The following is a 27,594-nucleotide window of genomic DNA, read 5'->3' on the forward strand; positions in this document are numbered from 1 at the left end:
AAGTATATATTGACCAAAAGTGAAATAGATATTCATCATTGGAAGAATTACAGTATTTAGTTACCTTCTTGTAAAGCAATAGCCTATTACATTACCGAACCAACCCAAAAAGGATAAACCTACAAGTAGACAAAACTGAATTTCGTTTTGACATTGAGAAATCTGAGGCCGTTAAAACTGATGACTATCTCAGAACCGATCAGAGAAATTTTGAAACAAGCAGGCTGATGTGACCCATCATTTTAAGTCATTAAAATGTATCTGTCAAAAGCTTGTCGCTCACTCTCTGGTTCACTCTTTTTTTCAAGAAAAGTTGTTTAATTCCCGCGATGCTAAAGTCAATTAAAAGAAAAACAAATCTATGTATTCATTTAAATAAAAAATGCTAACAGTACTGTGGTACTCTTTGCTGTCTTTTGAAATTATATTAACCATCTGAATGGTGCCAAATGATTAAAATAATGTTATAAAGAGCAATATGTACCCGTGATATTAAATATGAATATTTGCCAAGGCCCAAAAGTAAGTTAAAAGAATCTTTATACTTTCAACGTGAAGAAAACTTACTTTGTGATGCTAAACAAAGAAACAGCATATGATTTAAAAAATATTATTAGAAAAATAAAATATTGTTATTAGTTAGAAAATAAAATGTGTGTGTTCACCATAATATTTCCTAGCAGTGTCTCCTCCCCAAATACGCTGATATGAAAGTGACTATGATTTGGGGGTGCCTGGGTGGCTCAGTTGGTTGACCATTTGACTCTTGATTTAGGCTCAAGTCATAATCCCAGTGTTGTGGGATCGAGCCCTGTATCAGGCTCCACGTTGAGCATGGATCCTACTTGAGATTCTTTTTTTTTCTCTCTCTCTCTTTCTGTTCCTCTCACCCTCTTCCCTGTTCTCTCTCTCTCTCTCAAATAAAAAGGTTTAGGGGCCCCTGGGTGGCTCAGTCGGTTAAGCATCTGACTTTGATTCAGGTCATGACCTGATTCAGGTCAGATCATGGTTTCTGGGTTCGAGCCCCTTGTCAGGCTCTGTGCTGACAGCTCAGAGCCTGGAGCCTGCTTCAAATTCTGTGTCCCTCTCTCTCTCTCTGCCCCTCCCTCACTTATGCTCTGTCTCTCTCTCTCTCTCTCTCAAAAATAAACATTAAACAAAAGTTTAAAAAAATGATCATGATTTGATGCAACAATAGCATTGTAGATCAAGGGCAAGTCCTTTTCTAAGCAGGCCACCATGCTTTTCTTTGTGGTTGATTTTATTGTAACTTAACATACTATTACCTTCCATTTGCATAATATAAATATGTTAATCAGATTCCCTTTTCAATTCCAACCTTGTATTGTAATTCTGTATGTACATAAGTAGGGTGGGTTTTTATCTTTATATTTCCCACTGTCTAGTCCAGTACATTGATCAGAATGCCTAATCGATAAGTGGTTTATGGGTAAAAGATTGACAGCCAGTATGTACCGTCACAGCAGATATTTTATTATCTCGACTATAACACAATAGGACAGCTTTTATTTTTCAGTGCATAGCAATTAAATGTTCCTGCTTCCATAGAAACCTAAGCTTATGGTCAGTGTGACATGTTAGTGAAATTACAAATACTGTATCTCTTTCTCTAAGGCAGTAAATTTTGCCTCAATTCAGAGATGATATGCAATACCTAATGTAAATTTGCAATACTGGAGATTCTACAAAGTTGTACTAATGCATATGAATCTGACCTTATAAGGTTTATATGGAAATTTGAGGAAATCAATTTCTTATTGTTTAATAATCTTGTCTTCATTTCTGACATGACATTATAAAAAATCCCCAGAAACCAAATACTACATTAATCATTTTGGTTAAATAGTATTTTTTAGGAAAATTAATTCCTTTCTGTTAGTTATTTAAACATTGCCAAATGCTATTGCTAAAGCACAAATGTAACAGTTCTAAAAACATTTACTTACTTAACATTAAATTTCTTCTATAATTCCAAATTATTATATTCAGGGTAATGCAGATTACTTCTTGATTCCCTAAAACATGATTTCTGCACATTCCTTGGAGATTTAATATAATAATATGAAACTTATGTAGTTGTTATTTTATTTATATATGATATTTCTTTAGCATAAAGTCATTCCTAATTATAGATTCAAAATAAAGACAGATAAAAATATCTCTTATATCTCCTCTTAAATATAGAGAACAAACTGAGGGCTGCTGGAGAGGTTGTGGGTGGGGGGATGGCTAAATGGGCAAGGGGCATTGAGGAAGACACTTGGGATCAGCACTGGGTGTTATACGTAGGGGTGAATCACTGGATTCTACTCTTGAAATTATTATTGCACTATATGCTAACTAATTTGGATGTAAATTAAAAAATATATATAATATATACATATATATAATATATACACATATATATGATATATATAATATATACACATATATAAGATATATATATATAATATATACATATATATAAGATATATATATAATATATACATATATATAAGATATATATATATATCCATGATATATATATATATCCATGATATATATATCCATGATATATATATCCATATATCCATGATATATATATATATCCATGATATATATATCCATGATATATATATCCATATATCCATGATATATATATATATATCTTATATCTCTCTAATGCTTTATTATCCAAAATACTTGCAGAAATTAAAGGGATACAACAACCAGAGCAGATTACCACAATAAGAATAAAATCTGTCATTATGAAAGAGGATGTTCTATCTTCCCCTAAAACAAAATCATGATTTAATGTTTACATTTTAATTCTTGCTAAGTGGTTGTCCTTAATACAGAGTAATTGCAATCTTTATATTCTTGCTTTTCCATTTCCTGATTCCCTCCTTCTTTTATGCTAACTTGGTCAAGCCTTTTTTTTTTTTTTTTTGAGATGGAAAGATAAAAGAGATCTGATTAGCTCTTATCACACATCATGTTGGATTTGCCTTCAAAGGAGTTTGAAAAAACTGTTGATCCAAAGGAAAGATCAAATAGTGGAATTTTAGACATTATTCTGTAAGTTTCTGGAAGAGAGAATATGCATATGTGAAAATGTACTTTCTCAAGAAGAATTATGTCAAAACATAAGCTTGTGACTAAAAAAAGATAATTTTGAACTATTTTCATTTATTAGCACATTAATATCATTAACTGTTTTATATTGTTTGGTATTATAAATATTTAACATGAACCTACTGCTAAATAACATCAGCCAACAACTTTTGAGAACTTATCATGCAAGACACCTGTGTAAAGAAACAAAATAAAGACAATTCCTACTCTTAAAAAGTTCACCACCTAAAGAGGACAAAGAAAAATGAGTTATAACACAAAATTATATGTGCAATAACTGTAAGTCAATTTATTGCCTTGTTAATGACTAATGGGCTATGGTAGCAGCAAATGATTATTTAATGTTTATTATGTGCCAGGCATCTACTATTTATAATCAAGAAAGTTCTTACTATTATACTCTCCATCTCACAAACGACAACACTAAAGCAAAGAGGGCAGGTCATTTTTCCAATGCCACAGAGCTAGTTAGCAGTAGAGTTGTGATTAATGGTCATGTTGGGGGAAGGAATAGTGTTTTGACTTGACACTTTAAGGATAAAAATTTTAAAAATGTACAAAACACTGTACTCTAATTAGTAAATCTGTTTCTTACAGGGGTACATGCTAGCACTTCTGAAACTATTTTATAGGTGTATTAGCATGGAACAAACAAGTAAATGTATTGTAAGTGATGAAAACCAGGTTTATCACTAGGAGAACCTGTAAAGTAGGTCCTCAATGTAAAGTTACAGATATGCAAAGGGGACATGGTGGAATGAATCCTGTGGTAGTGGATTGGAATTGGGAATATATGTATGCATTTATTTAATTTTCTGTATATTTAACAATAATATGTATGTAATATAAGTGGATAGATAAATAGATACATAAATAACATAGACCACAGAAAGGGAAAAATGGTGATTTTATTGTGGAGAAACCTAGCAGGCACTACCTTATCAAACAACCAAAAGTCACATCGCCAGTCATGGGACAGAGTGATATCACTTAACTCTGATACAGTATACCAAAAATACAAAAAACAACAACAACAAAAACCCCCACATCATCTCTGTGATTTTCTTCTGCAAAATTCATATTCTCCATCTAATCATTAGAAAGCATCAAATGAATTCAACTGAGGGATGTTCTGCAAAGTACCTGACCGCTGCTCTTCAAAAGTATCAAGGTCATAAAGGTGAGGAAAGACTGAGAAACCACCATGGGTTGGAGGAGACTAAGGAGACATGACAAGTAACTGTAATGTGGTGGCCTGGGCAGAATCCTGGAGGACAAGATGGTCCTGAAAACCTGGGAACCTTCAAACAAAGTCTAGAGTCCGGTTAGCAGTCGCACAAACGTTACATTCTTAATTTTGTCAGCTTTACCGTGGTTATGGGAGATGCTAGCATTAGGAGAATTATGGTGAAGAGTAAGTGGGAACTCTCTGCACTATTGCAATGTTTCTGTAAATCTAAAATTCTTTTTAATTAAATTTTAAAATTTTAATTTTTAAAAATTATTTCTTTTAAATCCAATAATCATTTTATTATATTTTAAGTTAAAATGAAGTCTAAAAACAAACATAAGGGCGCCGGGGTGTCTCGGTCGGTTAAGTGTCCACTTTAGCTCAGGTCATGATCTAGTGGTTCGTGGGTTCAAGCCCCACATCAGGCTCCACACTGGTGTGAAGCCTGCTTGGGACTCTCTCTCTCTCCCTCTCTCTCTCTGCCCCTCCCCTCATGCTTTCTCTCTCTCTCTCTCAAAATAAATGCAAAGGATGCAAAGGTACATAAATCTCAATACAAAATTTTTAAAGGATTTATAAGTAAATATCTACAGTAGCACTACTCTTAATAATAGTTTTTTAAACTAGAAACTATCCTGGGGCACCTGAGTGGCTCAGTCAATTAAGTGTTCGATTTTGGCTCAGGTCATGATCTCACAGTTTGTGGGTTTGAGCCCCCTGTCCGGCTCTGTGCTAAGAACTCAGAGCCTGGAGCCTGCTTCAGATTCTGTGTCTCCCTCTCTCTCTGCCCTTTCCCTTCTCACACTCTGTCTGTCTGTCTCTCTCTCTCTCTCCCCCGCCCTCTCTCTCTCTCTCAAAAATAAATAAACATTAAAAAAAATTTAAAAAAACCTAGAAACTAATGTTTATTAAGAGTTGAATGAATAAATACATTGTGACGTTTATACAATGGGATTCTACTTTAATGAAAAAAACTACAATAAAGATCACTGTCACAAACTTTATGCTGAATAAATGAGATAAAAGTAATTATTGAACAATTCCATTAATATGGAATTTTAGAGTAAGTGAAAGTAATCTCTAATGATAACAAGCACAAAAGTGATTGCCTGAGGCCTATAGTGGGGGTGGGGGTAGGGTATTGAATGCCAAGAGAGAGAAAGTATCTTGTTGAGATGACGGAAAATTTTATAACCTGATCACGGATGAGTTCCATGGGTGATCATTTCTTAATACTTATTGAACTATACACTTAAAATGGGTTCACTTCTTTTTATATAAATGACATCTCAACAAAGTTGATATAAAATTTAAAAAAATCATCAAGAGATTAATTTACATGTTTGCTAATTTATTATGATGACACAACCCAGCCTTGGTTTCTTGTGTATAAATGGTCTCTGGTCCCTATTTTGCCATATTGGACATGGTCTCAGAATTATTTTCGGAGGAAAAAATCTCCTGCCACTCCGGTGTTGAGATGGAACAGCCATCTCTCGAGACAGCTGTTCTGATTGACTTCTCCAGGTTCACTGAAAATTTCCACCCCTCTCCTCAGCCTGGCAAGTTATCAAAGCCTGTGGAGCTCTCCTTAGTTAGCAACGCAAAACAACTGCCCTTCAAGTCTCCCCCAAAATTAAGGCCTGAAGCACCCTGTTGCTAATTCTCATTAAAATTTTGGCTGTGATAAGTAATTTTATTTGGAGCACGGCCGGTGTGAGTAGTTATTCTGTTCATTCAGAGGTATAAATTATTTAGTCTTCCTAGATTCTCTTTTAGTAACTTGCGCTTTGGTATTAGACCATCAGCTTGGGTTAAAGAAATGAAGAAGAAGAACATACAACTCAATGTTGTATCTATTCATTTGTTCAACTTTTTAAAAAGTTGTTTTATGATGTGTTAATTTTGAGGTGCCTGTGAGAAATCCAAGTGGCTACGTATAGTATCGAAGTCTCAAGAAGTATGTTGTTTTGATTTGGAAATGATAAGACAACACATTTCACAGCCAGTGAGGCCTGGACACTGACCCATCAGGAGGAACACCGCCAGAGCGTTGGAGCAGATCTCGAGGCACCGCTTGCTGTGCCAGATTTCATCCTTGCCTCATGGATGTTGAGGATAAGCAGAGAATTACGAAGGCAGGTTCACATCAGAAAGAGTGAAGAAAAGGCATCGAGGGCAGTGGCAGTTTACCAATCAGTAAGGAAGTATTTCAATATTTTAACAACCAGGATGCCATCCAATACGTGCCCACTGAATGGCAATCCTGAATGCAGTTGACAAGATTTATTAGTATATCAGCCAATGGCTTATTTATGAAGACCCTTGGGAAAATTTTCATTCTGAAAGTTCTCAAGCATCTGGTCTTTTAAAAATGTATCTCATGGATATTCTGAATCTCAAAAATATCTATCTCTGTCTGGCTATTGAGAAGCTTAGAACCATATTTGCAGTCAACTTCAGCTACTGTATTAAAAATTTTTAAATAAAATATCTTGTATTCCTACATTTGGGTGTATTTCATTTTTATTCTAATTTCTTATCTGTCTTTTGAATATATTTTCCCATTGATTTATTTGTATCATATTATACACATTTCTTCAAGAAATCTCAAGCAAATTTTAAAATATTTAATGTATTTTCAATTAAATATACACATTATACACACACGTGCGTGCACACACATACACGCACAGGACAGGTTAAGTTTTTCTGAGTTGGAGTTAAGGGTTATATATGAAGTAGGAATTGAAAGACAATGGTGTTTATTTGGGAGACATTGAGAAAGGACATTTCAGAGAGAAGTCACAGCGTGTTCAAAGGCACAAATTTGTGAAAATAGCATTGCATGTTGCTGCTGATCTACAAGTAGTTCATTTTATATTATTAAAAAAGGATCGGGGGATCGGGGAAGGAGGGAATTACAGAAATAAAGGCTAGCTTTACAAAACCAAAACAATGAGCTGGACTCTTTCCTGTACTTAACAGAAATTTAATGAATAATTTTAAACATGAGAGAAATGTGAATTGAATTGCAATTTAGAAAAAGTACATTAGGAGCAATATAGAAAATCACTTCAAAGGTGGGAGAGTTTAGAATCTGGGATATAAATTGAAATGATAAAGAAGAAAAGTATGTACCAGGCACAGTGCTAAGAGCTTTTCTATATATTATTCTGTTTAGGACTCTGTTCTAAACATGCCACTCTCTTCATAGCCCCATGAAAACAGTCCTACAGTTACCCTAGGGTCTCTCACCTTTTCTGGAACAGTTGACCTGACTTCCTGACCTTCTTGGTCCCTTTCCCACCCTCCAAGGCTGAACTGAAGTGCCCCTCATCTACAGGAATCCTTCCCTGATTGTTCCAGCTTTCATAAGTCAGTCACTTCTCTAAGTTTTGAGATTATACCAAATTTACAAAACACTGTTAAGCACTTCATCATCGCTTCGTGTGTTTATCTCCACAGCAAGAGCCTAAGCTCCTCGAATAGCAGAGCCAGCATGATCGTCCTTTTGAGTTCTCTTTATTACCATCCTCACAGTAGTTAGCATTAAGAGTACACTGAAGAAATCTGGTTCAATTGATCAAAAAATTTTAAAAATGGATTGAATTCTTAATCAATTCCCAATGTCAGCTGCTGGCAAGAGACCAGAAATAAGTAGCTATAATAGGGTAGAAATTCATTTCTCTGCATTAAAAAAAAAAAAAAAAAAGTCTGTATAAAGCAACTCTGGTGGGAGTGGCAGCTCTTTTCATTGTCAAAGACCTTAGTAACTTTCCGGTTTCTCAGCCTTAGCAGGTAGCTTACAAACCCAAGGTTTCTTTGTAGGGCAAAGTGCCAACTAGTAGTCTAGCATATCCAGGAGGAAAGAGGAAAGGAAGGAGTGAGGGGCAGAAAAGACCCATGCCAACTGTCTACCCGCTCCTCAAAGAGGTTTTGTGGGACTTTCCACCTAAAAATTTCTGCTATTGTTTCTTTATTCTCAGTGGCTAGGAAATGTAGTCTTTCAGGTGGGCACTGTAAATCCCCTAATAAAATTAGCCGTCATACTAAGGAAGAAAAGTTGAGTGACTATTAGGTAAGCATTTCATAGTCTCTGCCACAAGTGTTTATAGCACACTCAACGCTTGTAATGTTTTCTTTCGTTTAACACAGACAGCATTGTGCTAAGAGTCATGGCTTTAATGTTGCCCAAATCCATGTCCCAGCTCTAGCTGCGACCAGCTGGGTGAACTCGGGCAAGTTATTCATCCACTCTGTGTCTCACTTTCCCCATCTGTAAACCGAGATAATAATAGTACCTACATCACGGATGGTTTTAAGCATTAAATGAGTTACTGGATAAAATCACTTCAAGGAGTATTTGACTGACTCGCTAAGCGTTTATTTTCTGTTCTTGTTTTATCTTATATTCTTGTTACATATGTTCTGTGCGGGTAGCTTCGTTATTATTGTGAGTGGCAAGATGCAAACCTGACTGCTAACTCCAAGCTCCGTGATCAGCCCATCCCACCTCCGACTCACCCGGCAGCAAGAGAGGCATGCAAGGAAAGGACTACAGAAAAAAAAGACGTGGCAAAGCCCAACGTGAGCTTCACTCCTTCACAATTTTGCTTAGGGCCAGGGCTTTCCATGCCTTGGTGGTCTGTGGCTTTAAATATTTAATAAAGCTTCATGCAGCCCCTGTATCTTGCACACTTACAAGTAAAGAATATCTCGATCTGTCATACAAAACATTGCCTGTCAAAATAAGAATTGCTATGCCGGGGCGCCTGGGTGGCTCAGTCGGTTGAGTGTCCGACTTCGGCTCAGGTCATGATCTCATGGTCTGTGAGTTCGAGCCCCGCGTCGGGCTCTGTGCTGACAGCTTGGAGCCTGGAGCCTGCTTCAGATTCTGTGTCTCCCTCTCTTTCTGACCCTCCCCCATTCATGCTCTGTCTCTCTCTCAAAAATAAATAATAAAACATTAAAAAAAATTAAAAAAAAGAACTGCTATGCCATTGAAACTGCATTGCAAGAATTTAGTAATAAAAAATATTTGTTCTTTTGGGGGCACCTGGGTGGCTCAGTCAGTTAAGTGTCTGACTCTTGATTTCAGCTCAGGTTTGTGCGTTCTCATGGTTTGTGCGTTCAAGACCCGTGTCGGGCTCTGTGCTGACAGTGCGGAGCCTGCTGAGGTTCCTCTCCCTCTCTCTCTGCCCTTCCCCCACTCAAAAATAAATAAACATTTAAAAACATTAAAAAAAAATGTTTGTTCTTCTTGATACCTAGAGTAAATTTCAAAGTTTCAAGCGGTTTTGCACATTAACCATAATAAAGTGGTTTTAATTCCAGACAACAGCAACATTCTCTGTCCCCTCTCAGGAAGGCCTGGCATTCCTAGCAGGTTACATTGCTTCTTATCTGATTGGAGCTTTGCCAGGAATTCTCGCCTCTTACACCTGCCAGCTGAGACAACACCACACCAGCTGACTGATTCATGGCACTGGAATGAAACCAACAATGGCACCGAAACAAGAAATCTTGTTGACAAAAATGGCATCATAGACTCATGATCGAGAACTATGGCTTCATGTTGATCACAAGTGGTGGCTAGAACATTTTCTTTATGTTTAAATTATTCCTGAGACATTTCTGATTTGAATCAGAGCAAAGACCCATATTTAAACCATGCCTTTCTGTAATGTCTTTAGCTCATCTAGAAGTATAACATTATTTAAAAACTTAATAGCTGGTTGTTGCAACCACTATAGAGTGTGACTTTTTTTTTTTTTTTTTTTTTTTTCAGGCGAAGCATCAGTTGTCTTAGTCTATTGTGAAGACAAAGCCACTATAGAGTAAAACGGAATCTCTGGACCTGTCCAACTTTTGCCCTTAGGAAGGAAAGCAACCATGCTGCAAAGAAATACAAGCATTTGGCAGAGAAGACTGCTGATTCTTTTTCTGTCTCAAGGCATAGCCATCTATTAAGCGCAGCCATGAACAATCCAACACCATCCCTTTTTGGTTTGTTCATTTGTTTGAAATTCTAGGCAAGACACATCACTACAATATATATTGCTTTTTCCTTTACCACATCATAAAGATGATAAGAAATGTATTACTATTTGAAATAAAATAATTTTTAATTGATCTGACTGGTAATAAAAAACTATGTAATAATGACAAGTGCAATATGAATTATAAACAAAAGCTGTCATCTGGCAGATTGCATTGCTATGGAAGCATTTATGGTCTTTCTCAAATTATTTAGAATAATGTTTGTCAAGCTGGAGGGTGCCTCGGGGGGATGATTCCCTTCAGTTAGAAGAAGCGAGAGCCAAACGAGTCCAGACGGGTAGGTCAGAGGTCAAAGTATTTGAACAGATGCTCGTTGACTTGGACTTCTGTCTCCCATTTTACCCACATATGAATTAGCACCCTTACATTTAGCAGCTACATATTCAATTCTAGTTACCTGACATTGTTTTATCTGCTCCATTGCAACGCTTTGTCAGATCGTTAAGTCCATAAAGCACAAAGTGGGAGAGTCTTGGGGTTCTCCATGCCCTAGGTCCTGACAGCTGTGAGAAAAACACCAGTCCTGAATTAATTTTGATAGCAAATATCACATGCAAAATGTGAAGCACATATTGTAATAGAAACATAAATAGTGCCTAGCACTAGTAAGCATTTAAGAAAAACGTATTTATCTAGTCAATGAAAAGTTTCAGACATGAGCTCATGGAATATGACTTCGATGCATATGGTTTCGGTGCTATTAACAACATATTTGAATCAATCATTGTATATATTAATGGAAATATGCATGTAAAAAGAAGATCATTTCTATGAAAACGAAGTTGAATGCTTTGGAAAGATCATAAATGTAATACTACCAAAATTCTTTATCAATTCAGGTGTATCTAGAAAACTAAAAATCTGAAGGGAAAATCATAAAATACATCAAAGAAATTTGTACTCTACTGGCTTTGTAAATATCTTTAAATTCCTATTCCTCTTTAAGGAAACTAAATCTCAAAATTGTATAGGATGAATTTTCGATGTGGATTGGGCAGGAAGATGACAATTCAAAGCAGGGAATCCAGAATAAAGAAGATCTTGGCACAAAATCAAAATATTGACAAGTTACTGTGGATTTTTCAAACCACTTAAAGTTAGGCACATATTATTTTTAAGCTTCCGCAATAAAATCACTTTTATTTTAAAACCAACTGACCATAGACCTGTTAGTATCAAAAAACAGGGATTTATCTCAAATATACATGAAAGAATTTTACAGCTCTTCAAGTCTTATAGAAATTTAAGTTATGTGGACCCTTGTCTTTTTTACCAATAAATCACAAAGTTGGTAAGTGAAGAATTCACTGAGAACCAGTGAATGGACTGATATGCAGTTGGTTCCAAAGCCAAAAGGATATATATTATGGCTTGAAAGGAGAGGACACAAAATTTTAGTGCTCATAAATTGGAAGGCTCCCAGAGAGCCTTCCTTACTTAACCTTAGTGGCTTTAGCAGGACTAAGTAACTAACTAATTAACTTCTGTTCATGTGTGTGAATGTGTGTGTGTATAAAATATTTAAACATATGTGCATCATGATTTTGTACAGGCATACCATACATACTTGTGGTCACATTATACATGTACTATATATAACATACATATGCCTATAAATACACAGTGACATGTCTGTCTATAGAACACTGAACACTCCGCTTCCCCTTTAATCTTATTCTTATAAACTCAATTTCCAGCCAACAATGTGAAGTTTCCGAAACAAAATTACCTAAAAGGAAACTTCACACTTAGCTTGCACCTTCTTATAGATTTTCTGTGGCAGCAGGTTCTCAAACTTTACTCTTGGCATTTAGAAAGCTTTACTGCTGATCTTAGGCAATAGAACTTAACACCTAAACAATATGTCCTACATTTTATGAACACTTTGAGGATACTAATTAATCTACGTGATATCCTTGTGAAGGGAATAATTACAATTTTCACAGGTTTTTCCAGATGACACAACCGAGACTTGGTTAAATAAAGTATCTAATAACACAGGACATTAATGAAAATGATTTTAACACTATTATTTACAGAGGAAAAATAACCTAGGAAAGATGAAATGGCAGTTCCATAAACAATTATGGGGCACTTATTATGTGCCTCACAAGCAAAGAAGAAAAAGAAATCATTTCTGTCCTTAATGTGATTGCAGTATAACACGATACGTGTGAGGAGAGACTTATTTAAAGCACAACTGAAGCACAGGGGTAGGGACGACTATCTGTTGTTTGTGTGGGAATGGCAAGAAATGTGTTCCTAAAATGACTTTGATGGAGCGTCTTGAAGAGTAAGATTTCATTTATCAGACAAAGAGGAGAAGGATATTCTACTGAGAGCATCATGACATATCAAGGTACAGAATGCCTTTTTCAGCCAAATAAAATCATAGCAGTACAGTTGGTCTGATGAAACCCCAAGGTTTCAGTGGGAAATTGCAGAATATACAGAAGCCACATGATGAATGGTCTGTATTCTACCTATGGAGCTTTACATCTATTTTGGGCTCCCAGGAGCTACTGAAGATGACATAGGGGAGCGAATGACACCATCCACTGCATTCTGGAAGATTTTTCTGTAAATAAGTAGGGGTTCAATTTGTTAATTTGAACAAGAAGGAGAATATATTAAAGAAAAAAAGTCTGGGATTAAGCCGTTGTACTGAGAATAAAGAGAGAGTGGCAGTTTGGGTTCTTATTTTAGGAGCAGAATTAACAACACTCAGTGCTTTTATTTTTTTTTTTTTTTTATTTTTTTTTTCAACGTTTATCCACCTTTGGGACAGAGAGAGACAGAGCATGAACGGGGCAGGGGCAGAGAGAGAGGGAGACACAGAATCAGAAACAGGCTCCAGGCTCTGAGCCATCAGCCCAGAGCCCGACGCGGGGCTCGAACTCACGGACCGCGAGACCGTGACCTGGCTGAAGTCGGACGCTTAACCGACTGCGCCACCCAGGCACCCCACACTCAGTGCTTTTAAATATAACTGATGACTTTCCTCCACTAGTTGCTTCCCAAAGGGTGTCGTGATTTTTCTCCTCAGGTCATTCCTGTATTTATTTGGGGGGACAAGTTTCTCTAGGGTGGTATATAACCCAGCTCGCTGGCTTGCTGCACGACCACTTAGACCAAGTGTAGGTTTAGAAATCATACAAGTCAACATTTTATCTGAAGATATTCTTATCTAAGGTGACAATAGTGTCTAACTCTTAACTTGGAGTCTAGGGTTACATCAGATTTACACAATCAGTATCTACTTTTCTCCCAAATTAAATCGAGACCACGACAGATTGACCAAAGGCTCTGCAGAGGGGAACTGCAGGTACAGCATGTGGGTTCTCATTTCTACCTTACTTCAGAGAAAAGAGAAGGGTGTGAAAAGTCAGGAAGGGTATTTAATTGCTCCAAACTTCATCGGCTCCATAAAAGCAACTAGAGAGTCCGGTTAATTACTCCACGAGTAATTAAATCATCAGGAGTTTAAAAATAAGTTACAAGGTACTAAAATGGAATGCTTTTCAGAAATTATGTCTCTGATAATTAAGCAAGTATTCAAATATGTGCACACACAAAATGACAATCCCCCAAGCTTTATCAATAAACATTAGCTTAAAAATTAGTTTTGGTCAAAATGATTTCCATTGTTATTAATGGAATCATGCCCCAACTTTATGCATCATGTGGGAAGCTATTAACTTGTAAATTAAGAGCCAAATAGTTTTGAGGGGCACCTGGGTGGTTCAGTCAGTTAAGTGTCTGACTTTGGCTCAGGTCATGATCTCACAGTTTGTGAGTTTAAGCCCCACGTTGGGCTCTGTGCTGACAGCTCAGAGCCTGGAGCCTGCTTCGAGTTATGTTTCTCCCTGTCTCTGCCCCTCCCTCCCTCATGCTCTGTCTCTCTCTCTCTCTCTCTCTCTCAAAAATAAATAAACATTAACAAAATTTTTAAAAAGCCAAATAATTTTGAAATACTCCATTTTTAATACTATTTGTATTGATCCATTATGTTTTGAGGTTTGACATAGAAATGTATAACCGCGACTTTCTTCTCCTTAGCCCTACGTTAAAATCCAAAGTAGAAACCTTTGGGAAGAGTAACGTTCACTAAGCCATTAGGCAAAACGATGAAAACAGGGAGACGGCTGGTTGACCGGCCTTGTACGTACTTTCAATGCATTTCACATGTCTTCATAGGAGGACTTCATATTTCCTCTAGAGTTCTCGATGGGCACAACTCATGCTCACTCGCTAATTTGACTTCTCAGAAAATTTCCCTCCTTATGAGATTCCACTCAAGGGCTTCCCTATAAGAATCAAAATAAAATGTTCTAGCCACCCAGGAGACAGCAGTGCGTAATGCTATAAGCGAGGTGGCAGACAGACTGCTCACTGATGTCAGACATAGTGAAGCTTTTGTGTACTCAGGCCTTGGTGCATTTTTTACCTTCTTATGCATGAGTTTAAGCATATGACTTAACCCAGATGTGTCTCAGTCTCTCCTGTGTAAAAAGTGTGAGGATTATAATTACTTACCTCTTAGGGATGTTATGACACTAATTAATGCCTCAGAATTCTGTGAATAAAAATTATTCTGCACAGATGTTAATTACTATTATTCAAAGAACAGCCATAAGGCCAGATGCCGGAGAAGGTGACGGGCAGGTTTTTAATGCCCGAAATGAAGGCTAAATAGAATTTATTAGGAAGAATTGTGGAGAAAAAGAAAACAACAAAAGACTTAAAATGAAGGCATTATATTAGCAGAGCTTAAGTAACTGGGCATCTACTGAAAATGAGTGTGGGGTGCACATGCCATAGCCAAAAATCAACAAAAAAAAAATGTAATGGCCCATGGCAGATTTCCTGAAGGAAAAAATGCTTTAGTAGTACTTAAATCCTAGTGTTGTGAGCAAATTTTAAGGTACATTGCTATACTCTATATAATCAAAAAAGACTAATTCACTCAAAAGACCCCATGTGAGTCCACCTGACACAGTCTTTTTATTATGTGTAGTAGCCCAAGATGTGAAAATTAACAAATCCGTAGGGATTGCAGAAGAGACAATGGTCAAATAGAGAATTACAGAATCTCCCTTATCTGTTATTTCATAACTGAAGAGATAAGGTAGTGTGTCTTAATGATGTTTCAAAGGCTTTATTTTCCCGTAATTTCTACAGTTGTATCCTTCGGGCTCTGCCCTTGGTTCACTCTCTGGCTACAGCTGGGGAAGCATGAGGAAGACAGGTCTTCAGTTTTCCCTGACCATTCTTGTACACCGTGACGTGATAAATCTTGTGAGGTTATTTCTGAAAGTTTTCTGTATCAGGAAAGACAGCCTAAGCAGAAAGTGGATTCTAAAGTCCTTCCCAGCCTAACACGATGGAATTCTTAGCACTTATATATTGTGGACTATTTACTCACATTTTGCTCTTTCTCCTGAGACTTCTGCAAGATGGCTTGCATTCTTGATGTTACCAGCTGCACTATAGTCTAAGGGCAGACATGCTGACCGAGCACTGGAGTTGTGATTGTGTAGGGGTGAGCTAAGCAATAAGTGGCCCAGCTGGAACGATGGAGAACTTGCTCCTGGGGTCAGGTTTAAAGAGCATCACTCGTTATCCGATGCACCTAAACTGTATCTAACAATGGTTTATTTTTGCGGAGATCAGATTCAACATAAATTGAATTTGTACTATATGTCAAGCATAGCCATGGCTGTTTTCCCATTTTGGATTAAAAAAAATTTTTTTTTTAAAGAATTTTTTTTTTTTTAATTTTTTTTCAACGTTTATTTATTTTTGGGACAGAGAGAGACACAGCATGAATGGGGGAGGGGCAGAGAGAGAGGGAGACACAGAATCGGAAACAGGCTCCAGGCTCTGAGCCATATCAGCCCAGAGCCTGACGAGGGGCTCGAACTCACGGACCGCGAGATCGTGACCTGGCTGAAGTCGGACGCTTAACCGACTGCGCCACCCAGGCGCCCCAAAAAAATTTTTTTAAATAAGCATAATAGTCATTTTCATTGCATTTCTTTTCAAGGAGGAAACTGAAGTTGAGAGAAATTAAATGACATTCTAAGGTAGTTGAGCAACACAAACGTCTTTGACTTTCAGTCTAGTGATCTTCCCTCTATACTCCATGGCATCCTCTGATGTCATAATTAGTTAAGTATCTACAGAAGTTGAATTAAACATGAGTGTGCAACTTCCTGATGGACCTTACCCCAGAAACATTCAAGCCCCAGTCGTAGAGAAGCAAAAATAGTGGCCAACTCAACTGGTACCAAGCCATAGTCACAGAAAGATGAGAAAATAAGCTAAAATATTTACTTTCACCAAATCACCATGGTTAGAAAAACCATGGGTTCATTTATTTTTACAACCAGAATTTATGGATAATCTGTTGTGTATAATCCCTACTAAGTATAGGGATGATCTGACAGTCAAGAGACCCTAGATCCTTTCCCTCAAGGATTTAACCATCTATGGGGGGAGACCGCCGTGAAACAAGTAAATTCCTAAACAAGCATTTAGTCACAATGTGAATAGTGCTAAAATGAATATAAACATTTAGTTACCATAATATCCAGTATATATAAAACAAACTGGGCTTCTGGCAGAAGATGGCAGCGTAGGAGGACGCTGGGCTCACCGCGTGTCCTGCTGATCACTTAGATCCCACCTACACCTGCCTAAATAACCCAGAAAACCGCCAGAGGATTAGCAGAACGGAGTCTCTGGAGCCAAGCGCAGATGAGAGGCCCACGGAAGAGGGTAGGAAGGGCGGCGAGGTGGTGCGCGCTGCACGGACTGGCGGGAGGGAGCCGGGACGGAGGGGCAGCCTGCGGGCCAAGCAGAGCCCCCGAGTCTGGCTGAGGGGCCGGACGGACGGAGTGTGTTCCGACAGCAAGCGGGACTTAGCATCTGGGAGCTCATAAGTTAACAGCTCTGCTCGGAAAGAGGGAAGGCTGGAGGACAAAGGGAGGGAGAGTTGCTGAGCCCCAGGACGACAGAGCTCAGCTTGGCGGGGAACAAAGGAGCTCGCCAGCGCCATCACCCTCACCCATCCCCCAGCCAAAATCCTAAAGGGAACCAATTCCTGCCAGGGAACTTGCTTGCTCTGCGCAAACACCCAATGCTGTGCTTCTTCGGAGCCAAACCTCCGGTTTGGCTCCGGAGGGTCTGACTCCCTCCCGCTGCCACAGGGCCCCTCCTGAAGTGGATCACCTAAGGAGAAGCGAGCTAAGCCTGCCCCTCCTGCCCCCATGCACCTTGCCTACCCACCCCAGCTAATACGCCAGATCCCCAGCACCATAAGCCTGGCAGTGTGCAAGTAGCCCAGACGGGCCACGCCACCCCACAGTGAATCCTGCCCCTAGGAGAGGGGAAGAGAAGGCACACACCAGTCTGACTGTGGCCCCAGCGGTGGGCTGGGGACAGACATCAGGTCTGACTGCGGCCCTGCCCACCAACTCCAGTTATACACCACAGCACAGGGGAAGTGACCTGCAGGTCCGCACCACTCCAGGGACTATCCAAAATGACCAAACGGAAGAATTCCCCTCAAAAGAACCTCCAGGAAATAACAACAGCTAATGAACTGATCAAAAAGGATTTAAATAATATAACAGAAAGTGAATTTAGAATAATAGTCATAAAATTAATCGCTGGGCTTGAAAACAGTATACAGGACAGCAGAGAATCTCTTGCTACAGAGATCAAGGGACTAAGGAACAGTCACGAGGAGCTGAAAAACGCTTTAAACGAGATGCAAAATAAAATGGAAACGACCACGGCTCGGATGGAAGAGGCAGAGGAGAGAATAGGTGAACTAGAAGATAAAATTATGGAAAAAGAGGAAGCTGAGAAAAAGAGAGATAAAAAAATCCAGGAGTATGAGGGGAAAATTAGAGAACTAAGTGATACACTAAAAAGAAATAATATATGCATAACTGGTATCCCAGAGGAGGAAGAGGGAAAGGTGCTGAAGGTGTACTTGAAGAAATAATAGCTGAGAACTTCCATGAACTGGGGAAGGAAAAAGGCATTGAAATCCAAGAGGCACAGAGAACTCCCTTCAGACATAACTTAAATCAATCTGCACAACATATCATAGTGAAACTGGCAAAATACAAGGATAAAGAGAAAGTTCTGAAAGCAGCAAGGGATAAACGTGCCCTAACATATAAAGAGAGACCTATAAGACTCATGACTGATCTCTCTTTTGAAACTTGGCAGGCCAGAAAGGATTGGCACGAGACTTTCAGTGTGCTAGACAGAAAAAATATGCAGCCGAGAATCCTTTATCCAGCAAGTCTGTCATTTAGAATAGGAGAGATAAGGGTCTTCCCAAACAAACAAAAACTGAAGGAATTCATGACCACTAAACCAGCCCTACAAGAGATCCTAAGGGGGACCCTGTGACAAAGTACCAGAGACATCGCTACAAGCATAAAACATACAGACATCACAATGACTCTAAACCCGTATCTTTCTATAATAACACTGAATGTAAATGGATTAAATGTGCCAACCAAAAGACATAGGGTATCAGAATGGATAAAAAAAACAAGACCCATCTATTTGCTGTCTACAAGAGACTCATTTTAGACCTGAGGACACCTTTAGATTGAGAGTGAGGGGATGGAGAACTATTTATCATGCTACTGGAAGCCAAAAGAAAGCTGGAGTAGCCATACTTATATCAGACAATCTAGACTTTAAATTAAAGGCTGTAACAAGAGATGAAGAAGGGCTTTATATAATAATTACAGGGTCTATCCATCAGGAAGAACTAACAATTATAAATGTCCATGCGCCGAATACCAGATCCCCCAAATATATAAAACACTTACTCATAAACATAAGCAACCTTATTGATAAGAATGTGGTAATTGCAGGGGACTTTAACACTCCACTTACAGAAATGGATAGATCATCTAGACACATGGTCAATAAAGAAACAAGGGCCCTGAATGAGACACTGGATCAGATGGACTTGACAGATGTATTTAGAACTCTGCATCCCAAAGCAACAGAATATACTTTCTTCTCGAGTTCACATGGAACATTCTCCAAGATAGATCATATAGTGGGTCACAAAACAGCCCTTCATAAGTATACAAGAATTGAAATTATACCACGCATACTTTCAGACCACAATGCTATGAAGCTTGAAATCAACCACAGGAAAAAGTCTGGAAAACCTCCAAAAGTATAGAGGTTAAAGAACACCCTACTAAAGAATGAGTGGGTCAACCAGGCAATTAGAGAAGAAATCAAAAAATGTATGGAAACAAATGAAAATGAAAATACAACAATCCAAATGCTTTGGGATGCAGCGAAGGCAGTCCTCAGAGGAAAATACATTGTAATCCAGGCCTATCTCAAGAAACAAGAAAAATCCCAAATACAAAATCTAACAGCACACCTAAAGGAAATAGAAGAAGAACAGCAAAGATACCCTAAACCCAGCAGAAGAAGAGAAATAATAAAGATCAGAGCAGAAATAAACAATATAGAATCTAAAAAAACTGTAGAGCAGATCAACGAAACCAAGAGTTGGTTTTTTGAAAAAATAAACAAAATTGATAAACCTCTAGCCAGCCTTCTCAAAAAGAAAAGGGAGATGACCCAAATAGATAAAATCATGAATGAAAATGGAATTATTACAACCAATCCCTCAGAGATACAAACAATTATCAGGGAATACTATGAAAAATTATATGCCAACAAATTGGACAACCTGGAAGAAATGGACAAATTCCTAAACACCCACACTCTTCCAAAACTCAATCAGGAAGAAATAGAAAGCTTGAACAGACCCATAACCAGCGAAGAAATTGAATCGGTTATCAAAAATCTCCCAATAAATAAGAGTCCAGGACCAGATGGCTTCCCAGGGGAGTTCAACCAGACGTTTAAAGCAGAGATAATACCTATCCTTCTCACGCTATTCCAAGAAATAGAAAGGGAAGGAAAACTTCCAGACTCATTCTATGAAGCCAGTATTACTTTGATTCCTAAACCAGACAGAGACCCAGTAAAAAAAGAGAACTACAGGCCAATATCCCTGATGAATATGGATGCAAAAATTCTCAATAAGATACTAGCAAATCGAATTCAACAGCATATAAAAAGAATTATTCACCATGATCAAGTGGGATTCATTCCTGGGATGCAGGGCTGGTTCAACATTCGCAAATCAATCAACGTGATACATCACATTAATAAAAGAAAAGATAAGAACCATATGCTCCTGTCAATCGATGCAGAAAAGGCCTTTGACAAAATTCAGCACCCTTTCTTAATAAAAACCCTTGAGAAAGTCGGGATAGAAGGAACATACTTAAACATCATAAAAGCCATTTATGAAAAGCCCACAGCTAACATTATCCTCAGTGGGGAAAAACTGAGAGCTTTCTCCCTGAGATCAGGAACACGACAGGGATGCCCACTCTCACCGCTATTGTTTAACATAGTGTTGGAAGTTCTAGCATCAGCAATTAGACAACAAAAGGAAATCAAAGGCATCAAAATTGGCAAAGATGAAGCCAAGCTTTCACTTTTTGCAGATGACATGATACTATACATGGAAAATCCGATAGACTCCACCAAAACTCTGCTAGAACTGATACATGAATTCAGCAAAGTTGCAGGATACAAAATCAATGTACAGAAGTCAGTTGCATTCTTATACACTAACAATGAAGCAACAGAAAGACAAATAAAGAAACTGATCCCATTCACAATTACACCAAGAAGCATAAAATACCTAGGAATAAACCTAACCAAAGATGTAAAAGATCTGTATGCTGAAAACTATAGAAAGCTTATGAAGGAAATTGAAGAAGATATAAAGAAATGGAAAGACATTCCGTGCTCATGGACTGGAAGAATAAATATTGTCAAAATGTCAATACTACCCAAAGCTATCCACACATTCAATGCAATCCCAATCAAAATCGCACCAGCATTCTTCTCGAAACTAGAAAAAGCAATCCTAAAATTCATATGGAACCACAAAAGGCCCCAAATAGCCAACGTAATTTTGAAGAAGAAGACCAAAGCAGGAGGCATCACAATCCCAGACTTTAGCCTCTACTACAAAGCTGTAATCAGCAAGACAGCATGGTATTGGCACAAAAACAGACACATAGACCAATGGAACAGAATAGAAACCCCAGAACTAGACCCACAAATGTATGGCCAACTAATCTTTGACAAAGCAGGAAAGAACATCCAATGGAAAAAAGACAGTCTCTTTAAGAAATGGTGCTGGGAGAACTGGACAGCAACATGCAGAAGGTTGAAACTAGACCACTTTCTCACACCATTCACAAAAATAAACTCAAAATGCATAAAGGACCTGAATGTGAGACAGGAAACCATCAAAACCCTAGAGGAGAAAGCAGGAAAAGACCTCTCTGACCTCAGCCGTAGCAATCTCTTACTCGACACATTCCCAAAGGCAAGGGAATTAAAAGCAAAAATGAATTACTGGGACCTTATGAAGACAAAAAGCTTCTGCACAGCAAAGGAAACAATCAACAAAACTAAAAGGCAACCAACAGAATGGGAAAAGATATTTGCAAATGACATATCAGACAAAGGGCTAGTATCCAAAATCTATAAAGAGCTCACCAAACTCCACACCTGAAAAACAAATAACCCAGTGAAGAAATGGGCAGAAAACATGAATAGGCACTTCTCTAAAGAAGACATCCAGATGGCCAACAGGCACATGAAAAGATGCTCAACGTCACTCCTTATCAGGGAAATACAAATCAAACCACACTCAGATATCACCTCACACCAGTCAGCGTGGCCAAAATGAACAAATCAGGAGACTATAGATGCTGGAGAGGATGTGGAGAAACGGGAACCCTCTTGCACTGTTGGTGGGAATGCAAATCGGTACAGCCGCTCTGGAAAACAGGGTGGAGGTTCCTCAGAAAATTAAAAATGGACCTACCCTATGACCCAGCAATAGCACTGCTAGGAATTGACCCAAGGGAAAGAGGAGTACTGATGCATAGGGGCACTTGTACCCCAATGTTTATAGCAGCACTCTCAACAATAGCCAAATTCTGGAAAGAGCCTAAATGTCCATCAACTGATGAATGGATAAAGAAATTGTGGTTTATATACACAATGGAGTACTACATGGCAATGAGAAAGAACGAAATATGGCCCTTTGTAGCAACGTGGATGGAACTGGAGAGTGTGATGCTAAGTGAAATAAGCCATACAGAGAAAGACAGATACCATATGTTTTCACTCTTATGTGGATCCTGAGAAACTTAACAGAAACCCATGGGGAGGGGAAGGAAAAAAAAAAAAGAGGTTAGAGTGGGAGAGAGCCAAAGCATAAGAGACTCTTAAAAACTGAGAACAAAGTGAGGGTTGATGGGGGGTGGGAGGGAGGGGAAGGTGGGTGGTGGGTATTGAGGAGGGCACCTTTTGGGATGAGCACTGGGTGTTGTATGGAAACCAAGTTGATAATAAATTTCATATATTGAAAAAATAATAAAAAATAAAACAAACTTAATTTTTTTCAGAGTAGTTGTATTATTTTCAATGTAAAAAAATATGACTTTAATTAATATTCTATAACTCTACACCCAAGTGGGATTTGCTGTTGCCTTTGCCCTGGGTTTTCACAGTTCCCAGGGTTTCCAAAGCATATTTTAAAGACTCTGCGTTGAAGGAAGATAGAGTTGAGGGTTTGGTTACCATTAAGGAATAACGAACCAGAAGCTTGGAAGTTGGCCTGAGAGGTTGAGTCAAGAACAATAAGACTACAGACACCACGGTGTGGCCTGGCTCAATCCCCTAGGGAATTAGATATCTGATGCCAGGTCATTGACAACCCTGACCAAGAACAAAGGGACTTGTCTCCTGAGCCTATAGGTGAAATGAAATCTACAGTTTCATTTAATCACAACTGTTCTTCAAAATGCTCACTCTAGCCACGAGAGACTCCTTGCGACTCTCTCAGCACTTGAACCTGAATACTGGAAGTGTGCCTTAGCAATTGGAGAGCAGTATGTGGCAACTGAGACTTGTTCATTTGTTTGTACGTGTGCCTTGATTTCTAGACTATTCTTCCTGTGAGTTGTTAAAGGTCTCTGAATTAAGCTGTACCTTCTTGCACTGCCGAGCAGCATTGTATCCAGCACACTGCCCTAGGCCAGCTCAGATAATGGGGCAGAACAGCAACATAATGGGATATTATAGCAATTCTTAACCCATTCCACACTTGACTAACCCCAGTAATGAGTCAATAAGGCCTGTAGCTCTGTAATGGGAGCTTATGCAGTGGAACATTGAGGCAGGATGTTGCAAAGGAAAACCTAGGAGCCATACTGGAGCAGTTACTGCGGCTCCTAATATTTATAATAGGCCAATTCAGTCTGCAATCTGATCTCTGTGTGGTGCCCAGAGTCTTCCTGGTTTGCTTTCCTGAATCACCTCTGTTTTTCCAGTTCCTTACACCAAAATAATTGAGATAGCCTTGCTAAAATGAGATAGACAAGGGATTTACAATGAGTTTTGAAAAGGAGGAAGTAGACTGAATGGAAACAAGGCTCATCATACACAATTTAGTCTCTCATGCCCCTGATTTCTCATTCTAAACTCAGATTTCTATGCTATGGATCCAGGAGGGGGAGATTAGTCAGGATTATTGCCTTCTCCTTCTGGTTCTACCAATACTTTTAGTTATTTTAATTCTTCAAGGATTTCTGATGGTTTTATTCTCTTTTAGCCCTAATAGCCACAAGATATCTTAAAATTGGAGGCTTCGAACACCTGCCCCTTGATCTCAAATTGATTAACTGAAAAGTTCAGCATGTACCTCTTAAGACCTAAATGATATTGTAATTAGATGCAGAGTTGTATTGCTGTGAACCAATATATGTATTCCCTCCTCCCTGCCCAAATTCGTATGTTGAAGCCCGTACTACCAATGTGACTGTATCTGGAGACAGGGCTTTTAGGAGGTAATGAAGGTTAAATAAGGTCATAAGGGTGAAGTCTTAATCTGATAGGATTGTGGCCTTATAAGAAGAGGAAGAGAGGGAGGTATCTTTATTGACATGCAAACATTGCAAGGAAAGGCCACATGAGCACACAGCAAGTGGGTGGCCATCTACAAGCCAGGAAGGCGTTCTCACCAAAACTTGACCAATCTAGGACTTCGAGCCTCCAGAAAGGTAAAAAATGCATTTATGTTGTTTAAGCCACCCACTCTATGATATTTTGTTATAGCAGCCTAAGCTGACTAATACAAGTATATTCAATGATGTACTTAACATTGTTTTCTACAACGATCCTAGAAGATCAGTCTAGCAGAAGAGAAGGATGGACTGTGCTACTCCTACCAGGAGGTTGGGCACAGAGAGCAGTGTCACAGACACTGGTAATATTATTATTAGAGAGCAGGAAGCCCCTGTGTATCGACTGTGGTTCAAAAGAAATCTATTCACACAGGAGCTAGCAAGACACCAACAAAGTTGACCATCCCTTCTGTGACTCTCAGATCTTCAGCAAAGTTTCTAAATTTTTGACTTGTTTTTGTTTGACCACTGACTTAGAATAAAGCCAAGAGCAGAAAGGAAATTGAACCAGAAGAAGAACCATGAAAATGTAAACAGGGATTTCCAAAAGTATGGGGAGAACTTTGAATGTCCTGAGGCCATGGTGTTGGACCAAGTTCAGTAAGCTCTTCAGAAGGCAAGGAGTTTCATTTAAAATGAGAGCAACAGGAAAAACACATACTATGAGAATATGTTATAGTTGGACCATACTAGCCGGCATTTTTTTCCATGGGCCAGTATAAGAGAAAAGGCACTTTGGCACTTTTCTGGGGATTGAATGAGGGCAAAGGAAGAATCCTTACAATATAGCGGAGGTAGAGGATACAGACCCATTACTGGGAATTCTGCTTACAACTTAATGAGTTGTTTCCCCTCAAAAATGACGAATGTACACTTCATTATCCTTCAATATTAATGAGAATAATCAATTTCACTTAATTTGCTCCCTGACACTTTCTCCAAAGATTTAATTTGTAACTGTGTACTTTTTAAAATAACACATTACAAATTTAGTAATATAGAACAAGGAAACAAAATAAGGCAAAGAACGGTTAAAAGGCAGATAAAGGGGAGAAAGACTAGGAAATGAAATATGAAAAAGAAAGAAGCAAACAACCTAACAAATGGGTCAAAGACCTTAACAGACATCTACCAAAAAAGTAGACCAATGACAGATAAACATACAAAAAGATGCTCCGCATCATATGTCATTATGGAAATGCAAATTAGAACAATGAGATACCACTACTACTAGAATGGCCAAAATCTGTAACACCAAATGTTGGCCAGGATGTGAAGCAACAGGAAATCTCATTGCTGGTGGGAATGCAAAATGGTACAGCCATTTTGGAAGACAAAAATTACAAAATTAAACATACCCTTAACATATGATCCAGCAATTGTGCTCCTTAGTATTTGCCCAAAGGAGTTGAAACTTATATCCACACAAAAACTTGCACACGGTTGTTTATAGTAGCTTTAGTTATAACTGCCAAAACTCAGTAGCAACCAAGATGTCCTTCATTAGGTGAATGAATAAATAGAACATGGTACATCCAGACACTGGAATACTATTATTCAGTACTAAAATGGCATGGGCTATCAAGCCATAAAAAGACATGGGGAAACCTTAAATGCACATTACTAAGTGAAAGAAGCCAATCTGAAAAGGTTACATACTGTATGAGTCCAACTATATAACATTCTGGAAAAAGCAGATCTATGGAGACACTTGGCAAAAGTCAGGAATTCGGTAGAGCATGTGACTCTTAATCTTGGGGTTGTGAGTTTGAATCCCACGTTGGGTGTGGAGATTACTTAAAAATAAAGTCTTTTTAAAAAGTCAGGAATTAAAGAGGGTAGAGAGATGTGTGGGTGGAGCATTAAGAATCTTTAGGGCAGTGAAACTACCCTGTATGACACTATAATGATGGATGCATGTCGTTATACATATATGTATAATGAATTTATACATATAGAATTTACAACACTAAGTTGAACCATAATGTGAACTATGATCTTTGGGTGATGATAATGTTTCAATGTAGGTTCATTGATTATAACAATGCACCACTCTGGTGGGGAGTCTTAACAATGGGGGAGGCTATGCGTGTGTAGAGGCAGAGAATATATGGAAATCTCTGTACCTTCTCTTCAATTGCTATACCTAAAACTGCTCTTAAAAATAAAGTCTTAATATTAAAAAAATGAGACTGGGAAAGGACAGATGCAAAGGAATAATGAGCAATTGTAAAACAGAGAAAAAGGACTGTATAGCAGAGATTTTGAGGACACACAAAATATCCATTTCCCATAACCCCTTAGGTTTGGGCTACATGACTAATTCTGGACAAGGAAACAGGAATGAAAATGACATGTGTCATTTACAAGCTGGGCAGCTAAGAGCAGGTGGCCACATGTTCCTAGATCTGTGCTGTGCAATAAATATGATACAAACCCCATATGTAACATTAAATTTTTTAGCAGTCCATTAAAATAAATACATGAAGTTAATTCAATAATGTACTCTGTTTATCCAATACATCCAAGATATTATCCTTTCAACATGTAAGCAATATACAAATAATTATTGAGATATTTTGCGGTTTTATTTTTACTAAGGCTAAATCCGGTGTATTATCTTTAAATTCAGACTAGACACATTTCAAATGTTCAATAACCACAGGTGGCTAGAAACTGAGCAAGAAATAATTTGCAAACTGAGCAAGAAATAATTTTTGGTTGCATTAAGCAAGCAACTGAAATTTTAGGGCTTACATATTACTATAACATTGTGTACATTTGCCCTATTATAAAAACTGTTACAAACTCAGGATCAAACAACAGACCTCCCCCTCTTCCTTTTAATTTTAGAGAAATTGGATGCAATCCTTGACCAGGAAATTAGGTAAAGGGTTGATGCGCTAGAGTTGTTCACCGTTGGGAGCAAACTTACCGAAGGATTGGAAGTTGACGTCTCACTGCCAGAAGAAACATACAGAACAGATGGAGTTGATTGTTCAGCCAGTCACTATTAGATGCGTACACAAAAACAGAGTT

This window comes from Lynx canadensis, chromosome C1, assembly GCF_007474595.2.
Source record: "Lynx canadensis isolate LIC74 chromosome C1, mLynCan4.pri.v2, whole genome shotgun sequence".
Lineage (NCBI taxonomy): Eukaryota > Metazoa > Chordata > Mammalia > Carnivora > Felidae > Lynx > Lynx canadensis.